Raw genomic sequence first — 13,795 nt, forward strand, 5'->3', positions numbered from 1 at the left:
GTGAGAGGAGCATATGACAGAAACTCCACTAGTTAAACCTTAGTGGGTTTCCTGGATTCTCTCCTGCCTCCAACATGGCCCCAGGGAAAGGAATTCTGGACGGGGCCCAAACATTAGTGCAGAGGACGGCCCACATTACGCTGATGGCTACACTTATGCAATCCCACTGCAATTCTGGTACCCAGACAAGATGGTGATAGGAACGTTAGAAACTCCCAGACGGACAGAATTTGACTCCAAGTGTGGTATGCAGAAGTGCTTCTGTAATGAAACATTTTCCAAGGTTGTCATTAGGCATTAGTGGTCTTTGAGTCTTGCCGCTTGTTCAGAGTGTATATTCATCTTCAACAATGTTTATTTATGGACTGTAAAATCTATTTAAATCAAATAATTTCCATAACTGAATATTTATGCCAACATCTATTGAATGCTCATTGACTAAACTGAAAACTATTTATTCACTTATAAATGTTTACTTCTTGAGCGTTAAAACTGCTTTACACCAACTTAAAATCAAATTGATTTCTCACCTATTAGTGCGTTCTTCACTGTATTCTAGATTTGACTTCCTGGGAAATGGTTAAATATTTTATTATTATTTCATTTCAAATCTAATAGCCCCTGTATATTTATCACGTCATATAATAGCACTGATGTTCATAGCGCTGGGATAGATTTGCAATGCAGCTTCTGCAGTTATCAAATGCCTCAGCTTGACTCAAAGCATTTAATCAGTAGCCCTTTATTGCATCATGCAGTCAGCATTAGCTCTTAAATAATATTGTACTAAGTAGACTCAAAATCTCGGCTCCATTGACAGTTATGGAATCCAAGAAACTCCCTTTTAGTTATGTCAAGTCCGTGAGTGTGCGAGTGTTTGGAAATTATATTTATGTCTTGAGGGCGCACCATCTACCCCTTGTGTGTTTGTATTTATTGCTTGTGAAGCTGATGGTTTTATAGTCCTTGGAAAAATTACCGGCTTCTTTTCCATAAAAGCCACCCACAGGGCAGGTGTGACAGCTTTGCTAACGTGCTATAATACCCATTTTCTCTGAAACAGAGGACAGCTACATTTGCTTTAGCCTTTGCAATGAAGATTCTCAGGTCTGTTTTTTAGAATTCTTAGGATTTGTCAAGATCGCTCTTCCAGGGTAGTTAGGCCAACTGGACATGGAAGGCCTAAACTTTGCAGTGAATCCAAAAATAGGCTCTGCTTGGAGGAAATATATTTTTGTTACTTTAAAAAAATATGGATCAAGAACAGCCCGGAGGTGGCTGTTTTTTGGGGGTTTCTGTAGTGATCCATCTATAAACCTTAATCACTGCTTTATTACTCAAGTTTTACACCGGTTTAGCTTAATAGATTTTAGTGGAATTATGTGGGCATAAAACTGGAGCGATGCAGTGATGAACCAGGGCTGTAGTTTTTAGTTTAGCTTTTTAAGTCTGTAAAGCACTTTGTGTGAATCTGGTGGGATGCGGGTCTATGTAAATATAACTTCTTATTCTTGAAGTACTGGTTGTAGTATGAGATGCAGGTAGCAGAAGTAAAACCAAGCCTGTTGCTTTTTGGCATTGTGACTCAGATCCAAACTCTTATTCCGTATGCAGGGCTGCATTTACAAACCTAGAGGCTCAGAGATCCCAGGCAAGAACAAATGTTTAGGTGCACACATGGCGAACAAGCCACTCTGGCTGTGGTTAGGCAGATGAATTCAATTGGGCCTTGTCAAGGTTCCTCCCCCACTCTGAACTCTAGGGTACAGATGTGGGGACCTGCATGAAAACCTCCTAAGCTTACTTTTACCAGCTTAGGTTAAAACTTCCCCAAGGTACAAATTAATTTTATCCTTTGTCCTTGGAATATCCACTGCCACCACCAAACTCTAACTGGGTTTACTGGGAAACGCAGTTTGGACACATCTTTCCCCCCAAAATCCTCCCAACCCTTGCACCCCACTTCCTGGGAAAGGTTTGGTAAAAATCCTCACCAATTTGCATAGGTGACCACAGACCCAAACCCTTGGATCTGAGAACAATGAAAAAGTATTCAGTTTTCTTACAAGAAGACTTTTAATAGAAATAGAAGTAAATAGGAGTAAAGGAATCACCCCTGTAAAATCAGGATGGTAGATACCTTACAGGGTAATTAGATTCAAAACATAGAGAATCCCTCTAGGCAAAACCTTAAGTTACAAAAAAGACACACAGACAGAAATAGTCATTCTATTCAGCACAATTCTTTTCTCAGCCATTTAAAGAAATCATAATCTAACGCATACCTAGCTAGATTACTTACTAAAGTTCTAAGACTCCATTCCTGGTCTATCCCCAGCAAAAGCAGCATATAGACAGACACAGACCCTTTGTTTCTCTCCCTCCTCCCAGCTTTTGAAAGTATCTTGTCTCCTCATTGGTCATTTTGGTCAGGTGCCAGCGAGGTTACCTTTAGCTTCTTAACCCTTTACAGGTGAGAGGATTTTTCCTCTGGCCAGGAGGGATTTTAAAGGGGTTTACCCTTCCCTTTATATTTATGACAGGCCTAATGACCAAAATATCTCAAATAGTCTCAAAATGTAGAGTCGGCCTGAGGCAACCTCATCATGTTCTATTCAAGCCCCAAGAGCCTTTATTTCCTTTGCACTATTTTTTACTCTGATTTCATGCAAACACAAGGAAATTCAAATTACTGGATGAAATGGAAGTTACCACACAGGGGCAATGAGTTATTCATCAGACGCAAAACAAGCTATTTCCTACCTTCTGCTCCTTGAGATGTTGCCATTTCCTCTGTGCTTCCCTTCAGATCTCAAGGAGTAACTCAGCGTCATATCAAGCAACATTGTCATGTTGCTGTTTTTAGCGCAGGCAGATTTGATTATTTTCTCTTGGCACCACCTTTTAGGAGAGACGTGTCAGGTGGCAACGATGTAAGGTAGTTTAAAATAAATATTTCATCAGAGTAAGAGCATGTGGGAGACCATCTCACAGCTGTAGTTTGTGTTTTTATGTAAAAGCTTGATAACTGTTGCTACCCCTTTGGATGGCGTGATCAGCCAATATTCGGGGTCCTGCAGGTTGTTTCCTTTTGGAGGAGAATTTGATGATGGAGTCAGGTGTTTCTTTAGTGCATTACTGTTTATTTGCAAAGAATGTAGCCAGTCCTGTTTCCCTGAATACAGTCGAATCAAACAACAAAAGATAGTGCTCTCAGCTTTCTCTCAGGGTCGCACTACAAGTGCTTCTCTGCTCTCTTCCACCTTCTCTGCTTCGGTGGTGCTTTCTGCTCTCTGTCTCTCTCTCACACACAGCTCCACCAGAACAATACCCAGCCCTCAGCCCGCCTAGCTCAGCTCCTGACTGGCTTTCCATGTTCCATGTATTCTGGATGCATTGTTTCAGCTAGCTGACTATAAAAGAAGCATAACTGTTTCTTACGTTTATCCTCAATGCAGGGTGGCTATCATGCCCACCAGCATCCAGGAAGTCTCATCCAACTTCCAGAATAACACTATGTACTTTTTGATGACTCCCTCCTGATCCATTTTGACTTCTGTGTGAGCAGGATCCAGGCCCGTGGTGCTTAGAAACAGCATGCTAGAGACTTTATGGGCATGCCCTGTCTCTGGACAGGTAGTGAAGGGATTAACCCTTCAGCTTTGGGTGCAACTGCAGCTGGCTATGATCAGTGTAAAAGGAAGTTGGGAAGGGCCAGCTGATTGCTCCTATGAATAAAAGGTAGGGCTTGCTCCTCAATAGATGTGATGCTAGGAAAGACCTGGGAGAAGTCTGCCTGTACTTACTACTCTCCTGTGTGTTTTACTGATTGGGTGATTGGCAGCGCTCACACTCTTAAATTGCCCCCTCACAGGGCCACATGGCAAGCTTCTCGTGTGCGTGCGTGCGTGCATGCTAATTATTTCCAGTCACACCCATAATGTGCTAGGTGTCTTCCCAAACAGAAGAGAAGGCACAAGCTCTAAAGAGCTCACCATCTAAACACAGACAGACGGGGTAGGGAGAAGGAGCAATGAAAATAAAGTGGCCAAGTTTGGGGTTTGGTTATACAATATTGTATTAATGCAAGGTTGGGCTTTATAACTAGTGTCAAAGTTTGACTCAGACTCACAATTTATCAGACCACTCTGTTTTATTAGCAAAGCTGCTCTGCTAATACATTTAGAAGTGAGCCCCCCGAGTGGGGCTTGTGTCTCTTAATTTATACAGTTTTTTGGAGAACAAGTTACAGAGAAGTTACAGACAGAAGAAGAAAAAGATTTTTAGTCACCACCCTTCGAGATCCCTGAGACCAGTCACGTATCTTCAATTACCTGCCACCCTTAACAATCTCCTTTAACAGCTTCCAGTTAACTTAACTAATTGCCCTTCACACCTTCCATTCTGATGCCTGCTTCTTAGACGTGCTGGCTCTATCTTAATTGCTTCTCCATTCAAAAGCTAACTGTCCCTACGTGTGCTCCCTCAGATACTTTGTAACATGTTTTGGCATGCCCTCTCATATACAATGTATCCAGCATGTCCCCTTATACAACGTTATACTTATACAATGTTATACTTCCACACTAGGTTATACAAATAACTCTCACTTGCCAATAGCAGCCAGCTGTCCTCCCATGGGTATATTGGCAGAAATCCCTCTTCCAGAGGCAGAAGGGATGCTGGCTTTACAGATGGCCTCTGGGTGTCCCATGTGTTCGGGAACCCTCCTGGGAACACGCCAGTCCCCTGATGACTATGCTGTGCTGCTGAGGGATGACTGCCCGTGGCTTGAAAATCTTACTCCAGGCCTTCTGTGCCCCAGTGAAGCTGCCATGTAAGAAATGCCTTCTGTCCTGGGCAGCTGTCCTATGTTTTGACAATCCTGGCTCTGAGATTTGTGTCTGTCCTCACCCCTTATCTTGCAGAGCTCTTGGCTATCAGACTAGTGGGTTTAGATCTTGCTGTCTTTCCTGTCCTCATTCAAAGGCTGATAACATTGACGGGCTGATAGCTTTTGACTTTCAAGACTACTGGGCACTCCTGTCCTGTGGCACTAAAATCTGCAATCAGCTTTCCAGAAGCTGCATTAATGTCTATATACCAACCAGGTGCATAAATAACATTCTCTTTTCTGCTTCCCTTTTCCTCATGGAAATACAGTGAAATCTACAATTGTGAATAAACAAGATATGGTTCAGTAACCTGAGAGGCAGGGCTCTTGTCTTGCTTTTTCCATTTCTTTATTCCCTTCTTTCCTTCCAACTTTCTGCTTTTATTTGGGTTTTCTGGCCATCCCATTGACTGTCTCTTGTCTGGTGTCTTTTCTTTGCCTTTTATTTCCTCTCTTTGCAGCTGGCTGCCTCTGCACCTATCTGTCCTCCAGGCAGAGCTCCTGGAGCCCGGGGAGGGAGGCCCAGCTTGGCTAGCTCAGCCTTCCAGAGGTCTGCCTGCGTGGGAGACAGCACATCCCAAAACATTTGCTTTGCAGGATGAGACTGTAGCATTCAAATCCTTATTCATCCATCACTGAGCTCAGTCCTGTTGTTACCAGCAGACACTGCACACACAGGGAATTTCCTTGATAGGGAGAGTGTGTTTTTGGATTTCTGCTCTGTTTGCCAATAGAGAATTTCACTCCTCCTCTATTCCTTGTCCTAATCTTTTGTGCCGACATGCTGTAGGTACATTTGCTCTGACATTGATGTACTGGGGGTTATACTGTATGGCAGAGGAGGATTGAATCTTAGTAGTCTAAAAACCCCCACCAGGGATGAATTCATCCCTAGCAGAACTCCCCCAAAGTCAATGGAGTTCTACCAGAAAGATTTCGTCTCCATGTGCAGTAAGTCTCTGAGAGATTACTTGCGTGTTCCATGGTGTTCACAAGCCTGTGTCTTAAGCTGACCTTGCTGGTTTGTCAGGGGACGGTTGCATTTGGTTTTATTGGGCCATTAGGTCATTATCATGCTGTAAGTCAATGTCATATCAGCAAGAACTTGGCATTCTAGATGACATTGTCCCCTGGCTTTTGTCCGGGATCCAAGAGTCTGGGTCTAGCTCTTCTGCTAATGCTCTGTATGTTCATTGTAGATCATAGAAGGAATAACCCTAGCACAACACAGGTCTTGAGAGGATGTACCAACCTGTCTGTAATCAGGGATGCTGGGGATCCTGCCAGATACACAAGACTATATTCACCAAGACCCTGATCCCAAGCCCATTTTAGCAGAAGGAAAGATTCCCATTGACTTCAAAGGGTTTGGAATCTCGCCCATCAAAGGCAGGTCATATTTGATAGCAATACAATGTTTCAAGCAGATCACTTGATCCATATGTAATGCCAAGTACACAAGATCATATTCTTCAGGAGAAGATCCCTCATATCCCTGATTAAAGCCCAGGTGGTAAATCCTCTCTGAGTTGAGTTGTACTAGGATTATTGCCTTTATGTTTGACAGTGAACATGACAGGACTTTAGCGGAAGAGCTAGAATGCCAAAGACGAAGCTGCCCCTAGAGAATCCTTCCAAAGTCTTACACTAAGCCAATGCATGATAGTATATGCGCTTAAGAAGTGCTGTGTAAATAATCTGGCAGCATTGATATGATCAGTAAAGCTCATAGTTATGTTCCTCACTATCTTGTCTTAGTGGTTTGATGTAAAGAGTTACCACTAAGTGGTGATCCAAAATCTTATCCACCCTCCATTGACTTTAAAACTTCTATTATACTTAGAGTTCTGATCCTGGGCCTCCGTCCTACACAATTTAACACAAATGGGATCTGGCCCTCATATTGGTGTCCCATAGTTTCAAAACTTCTCAAAATTACGTTCTTAACTAGAAGGTCACTTAAGGTTCAACTCCAGCTCCAGGGTTCACAGTATCACATTCCTCTCTGAGCAGTTGTTGGATTTCTTGGGGCAGAATTTTCAAAAGCACCCAAGGGAGTTAAAATATGGCTAGTTGCTTCTGAAATTCTCACGCATGTTCTTGCTGGATTTGGAAATGCACCGAGGTACAGCCTCAGTGCTGTCCAAGTCGCTCAGCTGCCTGCCTGGAGACACCGCCAGCACCATTTTTACACTGGAATGATTTTTTTGGTTAGTCTGTGTCCTGGGGACCATAGTACACTCTTCCCTAAAGCACCTTTTCTGGATGGCTAATAGGCTTCTCATTGTTTGTGCAGGCACTCTAGTTCTCAGAGCGTCTTCTCCATTTAGGAGCCATCTCCATTATACAGCTACACGACTAAATCAAAAGGAGCAGCAACCGCTCCCCCAGATGAAAGAAGAATCAGTAACTCAGCACTGGCAGCTGAAGAGTAAGGAAGCAATGTGTAACCACTTAGATCGGGGGTGGGCAAACTTTTTGGCCTGAGGACCGCATCTGGGTATGGAAATTGTATGGCGGGCCATGAATGCCCAGTGTGGGAGGGGGACTCTATGGGGTGTAGCATGGGGGGGCTTTATAAGGGATGTTACCGAGATGAGGGGAGGGGAGACTCATGGGGTGTGTGTGTGCGGTGGGGGCTCTACAGGGGTGGTACCAGGGACTCCTAGGGGCCCTGCCAGCAGTGACACCAAGGCGGTTGTACCAGGCACCACCATGGGCAGAGGCACCCTCGCTGGGACAGATAAGGCCCCTGGGCAGTTTTGAGGCTCTTGAGGGTGGGCCGTAGGAGACCGCCAGGCTCAACGAACACCATTGTTCAGAGGGGCGTTTTAATCAAGAGACCCTGAAAGCAGGGAAACAATGGGAGTGAATGTACAATGGGGATGCTTCAGGGTGAGGAGTCTGGCTTTTTTCTTTGGTTGGGTGCGTTGCCACTAATCACTATTCTGAGGATCTGGGTGGATTGAGGCTACACTGGGCCGTAATCCATCCCCACCCCAGCCTTGCCCTAGACAAACACCAGTATTGCCAGCCTCAAAAGGTCAAAAAGCACGAGATGGTTTTCTTAAAAAATCGTATTTTGTTGTCCGTCTGTCTCCTGAGTTTTGAACTCCCCCTGCCCACCTCCAGTTGTGGTGTGCAACAGTTAGTGTTGCCGGCTCTCCCATGCTTGCTGAGTGAGGGGAGTTTGGGCCCTGCTCCCGGAGCTCCCACTGGCTGCCTGACGGTACAGAGCTTCCAGCTTCTCCCCATTGTGTGCTCACATCTGCCTGTCCCCCAGACCCCACAACTGTTCCCGCAGCCTCAGCTCTTCATGCCCTCTCTCCCAGGCCGGGGGAGGCTGCAGAAGAGCCCCCTCTCCCCTTCCCAGGGCTGGTGTTGTGGGGGGAGGAGCAGAGGAGCTGTCCCCATTGCTTATAGGAGAGGAGGGAAGAGCTCCAGTGACCCTGATTGGCTGCTCTAGCCTAGGAGGTGGGCAAGTGAGGAAGGCAGCCAATCAGAGGCGGCTTCCCCCCAGGCGGGGCTGAAATTTGCAAGAGGGCTGGAGATTCTCACTCAGTTGTGAGGTTGGCTCCAGCCCCGGCCAAAAGCCCGTCACCGGTGAAGAAATCGTGAGTTGGGCAGCACTGAGAGGGACTGTGTACGTCCTCCTGGGTGTGCTCCTCAGGTGGGAGCAGGAGGGTGGCTTTGGGGTTAAGGCACAGGGCTGAGTCTCAAGACATCTGCTGCAAGCTTCCTGTGTGACCTGGGGTGAGTCACAGGTCTCTGCACCACAATTCCCCACCTGTAAAACTGTGAGCATAATCCTGCCTTTCTCCCGCCCTGTCTTTTCTATTTATACTGTCTGGGGTAGGGACTGTGGGGCCCTGATCTCAGTTTAGACCACTCAAGGTAATATAAATAATATTACACATCCAAAACAATGTTAAAAGAACATTATTAAGGTTGCAAAGTCAAGCATGTAGAAGTTAGGAAATGCCAGAATTAAGGTTGCAGAGGCGTATGCTTTATGACCTAGTTCTTAATTACATGATCACATACTAGTTTTTCCACAGGACCTGGGTATCATAATGCACATGCACAAGGGGTCCAAATTAAGGTGACAATTCTGGCATTTCCTAACTTTTGAGTGCTTGACTTTGCAACTTTAATAAGGGGAAAGGGGGGTTGTGTGTAATTTCCAGGGTTTTTTTTTTTTTTTAAAAAAAGGCAAACTGGGGAAAAAAGAGTAAATTCAGTCATGTGGAATCATATTGACCCCTACGTGGCTCATCAGCAAGGTTGGGATGTGTAGATCTATCGCACAGACCTCTGCCACTAGAGCTAAAAGTGTAACTGGTAGCAGTAGTAGGTTGTCATCCTCTATGTGGACCAGCAGTAGAGGGGCTGAGACAGTTTGCCAGTAGATTTCACAGGTATTTTGCTGACAGCAAAGGACAGGTGAGAGTCAGGACTCTTGGTTCCATTCCAGGCTCTGGAGCGGAGTGTGTTCTAGTGGGCACAGCCCTTCTGCCTGTTCCACCCCAAGCGTGACCCCTTCTTCTTCCATCCCCTCCAACCTGTCCCTGTCTCAGTCCTGTCTCTTTCCCACTCCGACTCCCCCCACCCCCTGCTTACTCAAATGACTTCCAAATTCTCCCTTTCCTCCCCTCTATTTCCCTCCCTGCCTCCCAGCCCAAGTCTCCCTGGCCAGACAACCAGACACCTCCCCTGCTCCAGCATCTAGTCCCAGTTTCTCTTTCCCCTCCCTCCTCCCTGTTGCCTCCTGGGTCTGGCATTTGTTCCGTCTGCATTCGAATCCGGTATTCTCTTCCCGACTGTCCTGGCCCGCAGGGAGGCACTGATTGCACAGGGGAGACAGTTTCCCCCGCTCTCTCTCGTGGTGCCTGGCTCTTGTGTGCGGTAGCAATAAGCCTTGGGAAGGCGCATGCCCCATGTGGATGGAATCTTTGGGGGAACTTAGCTGTGACGCTCTAGCAAGTCTCTACTGAGCCTGGGCAAACGAAAATTTTTCAAAGGCTTGTTATAACTTGCCGAATTTGGATGGATTTCTCAGGGAAAGCACAAGGCAGAGCCCTGACACTAAGGCCAACCCCCTGCCAAATTTCAATTCCCTGCTCCAAAGCTAGAGCTTCGTCAAAGAAACGGTTGCCAGAATTTTTTAACATGGGCAAAACAAGGTATTTTCCCCTCTAATCTCATTCTTGGAAATGGCTGAACAATTTTGTCTGAAATTTTCCAGGAAAATTCAGCCCCTGAGGCAGACACCCAGTATGAAAAATTTCAGCCTAAACAGTTAAAGTTTGGCAAAGTTATAAGCAACTGAAAACAGATCTTATAATGGGAATGTATCTGGCCACCTTAATAAAGGGCGGTGATCTGTGAGACAGTCCAGCAACCCTGTTCTGCTGCCTGCTGGTCTGTCTTTGCTTCATGAGGTCGTATAAGCCCCCATCCTGCAGCTGGCTCAACAAGGGCAGATGCTGCAGGGGCCCCAGTGATGTGATTGCAGAACTGGGGCCAAGGTTAGGGGCTGCTCGGCCCACCATGTGATTTTATGGCTAACCTCTGGTAAGTGATTATTTTAATATTATTTACTTATATAGGGTCTTATTTTCCTGAAAGCTTCTCCTTCCATCAGGAATGATTCAGCTAGAATCAATGACAGACAGACATAGACTTTTGTACGTTTAAATATCAACACACTGCAAAATCAGATACTTCAATATAAGTCAAGGGAGGAGGGCGGGTGAGAGTGGTCTGCGGGGAAAAAATAGGTATTTAAAAAAAGTCCTTTCTAACAACAGAAGAGGTAATTTGTGAGTGATGGAGATGGGACTGTGTGTCTCAGCTGACTTAAAAATGCCAGTATTTTCTCCTGACTTGGCTAATGGGATATTTATTTATTTAATTGCATAGAGGAGAATTTATTTGGGTTTTGTGGAGAGGCAGCTGGACCTTCCAGAGCTGTGCACATGAAATACTGCTGTTTATTTTGCTTTTAATTTCTCTCTGTCTCTTGCTAAAGTAATTTCTGAAGGCATTAATCTCTTCAAGAGCTTGGTCTCCAAGCCACAGTCTATCACTTTCTCTGCGGTATCTGGGTGGTAATGGTGACGGCAGAGGTTTCCAGCTGGGTGCTGTGGAAGCTGAAAATCTATTACCCTCGTGGGATCTCTGGGGTAACTGAGGCCTTGGTCATAAGCATCCTGTAGAAATGGAACAACTTCTCAGAGCTGGACACTCTGATGGTCAGAGGCGAGGAGAAGGTATACGTTGACCTACTGGGTAGCGTGAGGCGAGTGGCTGAGACACCTTGCGGCAAGATCGGAGTTTGGGATTAATAGCCTCTGCCCTACATAGGCAGGAGGCAGGGTGAGCCCCGTGGTTTCCCAATTCATCCATGAGGACATTCAGGGAATGTATTGGGAAGAGAAGAGATGGTGGATCCAGCCCTCTGTTCTGCTCTGGCAACTTTGTGCTGCTCTGCTGCCATAAAGGAACCAGCCCCCAGCAGGTCTGGCCAGTTGTGAGTTATCCAGGCATGTGGGGTGGGGGGGAGGGATCCCTGGGTAGCACAGAACTGCTGTAGTACCCCGGCATAGGGAGTGTGGCCGGACGGAATGGGGTGTGGGCTGTGGCTGGAGTGTCTAATCCAGATATGCTCAGCTGTGGGAATGGCCCTTTGGAGCCATAGGCAGGTGGGTACAAGTCAGAGCAACCCTGAAGGAGGTGGTGCTGAATATAACTTGGGAAGGAATTTGGGTAGATGAAGTCTTTGCCAGGAGCATTTTCTTTATGGAGAGACACTGGTTTAAAAATAAAACAAAACCACACCGACTAACTTTTAGATTCTGCTGGAGAGGATTTCCTAGTTGCCCAAACATCCCATTTGACGTGCTTAGTCTCCTCCAAGGCATAGGTTCAAATCTAGCCAGGGCTAGCTTAGTCCTTCATGTGCAAGGTTAATAAAATGGGTGCTTAAATAAACCTGCAGTTTGTTTTCTGGATTTTTCCAGACCAAACCTGAAAACCTGAGATTCTTTCTGTGGCTTATAGAGCCCACCACATACTTTGTAAGGGTATGGTTCACTCCTGGTGTCATTGTACAAAAATTCCCTTCCCCTCACCATTGTGCAGCATACTGTGTTCTGTTGTGTTAAGAAAGGGGGTTTAAAGGAGTACTTCGTCGGTCCCTCCATACTAGATTGCGGATCTCTCCCCGGGTCAGGTTCTGGTGTACTGTCACGGCGGGTACTACAGCCCCTAAGGTACATGTACCACACCATCCTGCTGGGAGAACCTTATAGGCTGTATGATTGCATAACCAATACCAGCCAGACCCCTCGGGGACTGGCCACGGGGCTCTGGAGTAGGTAGAGGGGCCTCCTGCCCCAGAGCTGATTTGGGTGGTGTCCTTGCACCCCACAAAATTCCCTACAAAAACTGTATTTTCTATGCCCTTACGTCGTGACACACATAAAGCATAATTACCCTGGGCCACCATATCAATAGACCATATTTGGATTGTAACATTCCAATTAAATGTAGTGTTTGCCCATAGCTTAGTTTGAAGTGTTCGATTAAGGGGGATTGGTACCCCTACCAACGGGACTCCCTGACCTAAATATGTGGGGGTATGAATACAAATCCAACACTGCGTTCGATTTACACCCTGTTTGATAGCACGGGTTAAATTTAAGAAGCTATTGCCCTCCCATCCTTGTACTGGACTTGGGAATAGGGAGAGGGCCCCCCAGGCAAACCATACCAATGTCGACATCCTCCCCTGTACCATACAAAAAACACTACCCCTAATGTAAGTCCAATAGACAGGAACACAAAAAGTCCTGGTGGGCTGTGAAGGTCCCAGTAGCTGGAAAGCTCAGTCCATGGGTTGGTTGTAGTGTTCATTCGTGAAGTGGCTCGTCTGCTGGCTCGCCAGGGTCAGGTGGGGGTTCTGCTGCCAACTTGACGTAGCTATGGTGAATCCAGGAACCTTTACCTGCAACTTTTAAAGCAGAATAAGTACATAACAGAACCTGGTACGGCCCCTCCCACCGGGGTTCCAGGGGGTCGGTGCGGGGGATCTTTTTTACCATTACCCAATCCCCTGGCTTAAAGGAATGAACCTGTAACCCTAAGGGTGCGGTTTGAAACAACTGAGCTTCAGACTGGTTGTCAGTCAGCTCCTTTTGCAGTCTAGCAACATATCTGGCCAAAGTTTCATCTCCATCCAAGAGGCTAGCATGTACAGGAACATAAGTTCCCGGGACTAAAGCTGGCCTCCCAAACAGCACCTCAAATGGGGACAGGCCTAGGGGCATGCGTGGCGTCCGTCTTATATGCCATAAAACTATAGGCAAGGCCTCTGGCCACTTAAGTCCGGTTTCCTTACAAAACTTTGCTACCATAGTCTTTATTGTTCGGTTCATGCGTTCCACCTGGCCTGCAGACTGGGGGTGGTACGGGGTGTGTAACTGTCGAGTGATCCCCAAGCACCGGTACAGTTCCTCCAAAATCTTTGCAGTAAAGTGTGAGCCCCGATCTGAATCAATGACTTCAGGGACACCAAACCTGGGTACAATGTCTTTCATTAAGAACTTGACCACAGATCTTGCATCTGCCTTTCTGGTTGGTATTGCTTCAGGCCATCCGGAAAGTTGGTCCACTATAACAAGAAGGTGGTGAAACCCTGCGCATTTAGGCATTTCTGCGTAGTCCATCTGCAAGCGCTGAAACGGGAAGTTTGCCCAGGGTCTCCCCCCTTTTGAGTTGGCATCGAGCCGAGTCTTAGCAGAGAAGGCCAGGCAAGTAGGGCAGGAGCCAAGAACTCGCTTTACCGCAGGATAAACATGCGGTGCTGCCCAGAACTTTAGTATAGCAGCCACTGTGCCC

Source organism: Chelonia mydas, chromosome 6, assembly GCF_015237465.2.
Source record: "Chelonia mydas isolate rCheMyd1 chromosome 6, rCheMyd1.pri.v2, whole genome shotgun sequence".
NCBI classification, from domain to species: domain Eukaryota; kingdom Metazoa; phylum Chordata; order Testudines; family Cheloniidae; genus Chelonia; species Chelonia mydas.